This window comes from Ursus maritimus, unplaced genomic scaffold (assembly GCF_017311325.1).
Source record: "Ursus maritimus isolate PB19 unplaced genomic scaffold, ASM1731132v1 scaffold_19, whole genome shotgun sequence".
Lineage (NCBI taxonomy): Eukaryota > Metazoa > Chordata > Mammalia > Carnivora > Ursidae > Ursus > Ursus maritimus.
This window is the reverse complement of record NW_024424341.1, coordinates 49,404,382-49,407,362: the sequence shown is the minus strand read 5'-3', so window position 1 is coordinate 49,407,362 and position 2,981 is coordinate 49,404,382. Positions and strand designations below refer to the sequence as shown.

General features: G+C 39.4%; 1 protein-coding gene across 1 annotated transcript in view; it reads left to right on the top strand.

The window, feature by feature from the left end:
- ZNF875 (zinc finger protein 875) overlaps positions 1-2,981 on the top strand; it is a 26,428-nt gene that overhangs the window by 175 nt on the left and 23,272 nt on the right. The gene's annotated exons all lie outside the window — the stretch shown is intronic.

The window sequence follows — 2,981 nt, the reverse complement described above, 5'->3', positions numbered from 1 at the left end:
CCCCCCCGCGTCTTCAGCGTTCCTTTCTGCTCCATCTATACCTCAGTCATCCTCGAAGTGGTCAGTTGTAAACAACACACATGGAACAGTTTAAATAAAAATACACGAACATTCAAGCTTGATTGTCCAGTGGTAAGGATGCAGGGCAGGGACAGCAGAGATGCTTACGACCTGAAATGGTTAGGGAGGACCTCCAGTAGAGGTAAGGCTGTCTGAACGGCCCCTGAGGGTTTGGTAGTTGGAGAGTTGGCAGAGTAGGGAGGAGAGCAGGAAGCACCGTTAGCTTGAGGCAGGGCACACTGCCTTTGCCACAGTGTGGGGATTGTAGTGGCCGATGGAGTTATTTAAAGTTGATTTTTAAATATGTACTGGTGAAGATACAGACACGTGGAACAGAGGGGAGCTTGATGGTCTGACCTGAATTTTACATTGAGAGCATTTTCAGCATCTGGCAATAGGGAGATTTCACCAAAAATTCTGGATTGCCTGCTTCTCTGAAAGTAAACTGCACTGTGGTGTCAGGGAATTCACCCTTGAACAGTGTCTTCATTTGGACAGGTCCTGCCTAGTTTATTTGCTGCCCTTTCCACAGTATCTTCCAAACTGAGGTTGAAACCATTGACCAGTTAACATTTTGCCTGCCTCTCTCATTTATATTACCTACCTGGACCCCGAACGATTTTCATTTTCCACCTCTTAGTCTGGGTGGCTAGGCTGAGTGCCAGACTGAAGAGTATTGATTCTGTCTTTGAATAAGCTAGGTTTTGAAGGATTTTGAGAAGGAATTTGACATAAGGAAGTCAATGACATGGATGTATAGGGACTTAAGGGGAAACTTTCTAACTCCTATAAATGGTGGCTATGATGATCTTGACTTAATTGAATGTGATTAACATTACTGAGCACCAACAAAGTTGCCAGGCTGGTTTACTATCATTTTTAATATGCATTAATTTGGTTATTTCAGATCTTCCTTGACTATCCTTATTTTAAAAATGACAGGAAAATTTAAACAGAAAATGAGACCTCAATTTATTCTTTTTTTTTTTAGACCTTGATTTATTTTTTTTTTTAAGATTTTATTTATTTATTTGACAGAGATAGAGACAGCCAGCGAGAGAGGAAACACAAGCAGGGGGAGTGGGAGAGGAAGAAGCAGGCTCATAGCAGCGGAGCCTGATGTGGGGCTCGATCCCATAACGCCAGGATCACGCCCTGAGCCGAAGGCAGATGCTTAACCGCTGTGCCACCCAGGCGCCCCGAGACCTTGATTTATTCTTAATCTAAGTCTTCTGGGGTAGAGATTTACAATTTCCTGGATGTTATCAGAACAGCGTTGAGAGTTCTCTGTTTCTCATTTGTATTTCATTCATTTGAAAGTGTTAGTACCAAGAATGCATAATAAATCTAATTCAGGACATTTCCTAAGGTAACATTGAATATATTGTGTGTATTTTCTTCACTACTCATGTTAATAGAAAAACATTCTGATTTTCTGGGAAAAGCCAGATGTTTGTGTAAGCTGATTTTTTCCAGCCCCTCATACTTAAAAAAAAAGTATTGGAAGAATTGATCAAAGGGTACAAGCATTTGAATGAATAAGTTCTTTAAGATGAAACCTCTGTGCTAGAGGAGTACCTGACACATATGAAATGTTGAGTGCATAGAGGAGCCACAGCCTTCAGTAAATTCATTTGAAGGAACTATAAGTAACAAAGGAGTTTCTGTTGTTTGTGTTGATATGTTATTTGGGGCATATAATTAACTACATATTTCAGAGGGTTTGGGTAGACCCTCCAAGTACTCTGAAGGCATGACATCTGAATTACACAAATCAGTTTTAAACAAATATACAGTAGGATATTAGGACCTTTGCCTGAGAGAATAAATTAGAATTTGTAGCAAATGAGATGGGCTGGCAGGGACATGATGTTACTAATCCTTAGCATTTTTTCACTGATTCCATTGAACAAATTTGGTGGCTATGTGCTGTGTGTGGAATACTTGATGGACCACAGTTAGTGATGTGTAAAGGCACAGCCTGCACACTTACGGGTCTTTCATTTTATTTTGAGATTCTGTTACCATTGGGATTTTGTTTAATTTTACACAGACACACACACACACACACACACACACACACACACCAACTCACACACATTTTGACAGACCTTAATGATAAAATCAGTATGTTAAAGAGTGCCAGTGTATCTACCCAGACCCATATTTTATAGGTGGAGAAACAGCCAACACTTAACCCATTGGAAGTGATTTCTATAATAGTGCATCGAATGGATGAACCCAGCCACTATTTTCCAATTTGGGAGGATGATTTTTATTATTATTTTTAATTGCAGTATAGTTAACATATGGTGTTGTATTAATTACAGGTGTGCAATACAGAGATTCAGCACTTCCATACATCACCCAGTGCTCATCACAAGTGCACTCCTTAATCTCTTCAATCCCCATCACCTATTTTACCCATTCCCTGTCCCCCACCTCCCCTCTGGTAATCAGTTTGTTCTCTAGAGTTAAGAGTCTGTCTCTTGGTTTGTCTCTCTCTCTTTTTTCTTTTGCTCACTTGCTTTGTTTCTTAATTTCCACATATGAGTGAGATCATATAATATTTATCTTTCTCTTATTGACTTACCTCGCTTAGCATTATACTCCCTAGCTGTATTCATGTTGTTGCAAATGGCAACATTTTATACACACACACACACACACACACACACACACACACACACACACACACATATACACCACATCTTCTTTATCCATTCATCAGTCAGTGGACACTTGGGCTTTTTCCATACTTTGGCTATTGTAAGTAATGCTGCTATAAACATAGGGGTGTGTGTATTCCTTTGAATTGATATTTTTGTAGTTTTGGCTAAATACCCAGTAGTGTGATTACTGGATCATAGGGTAGTTCTATTTTTAACTTTTTTTTTTTTTTTTTATTTTGAGAGAGAGAG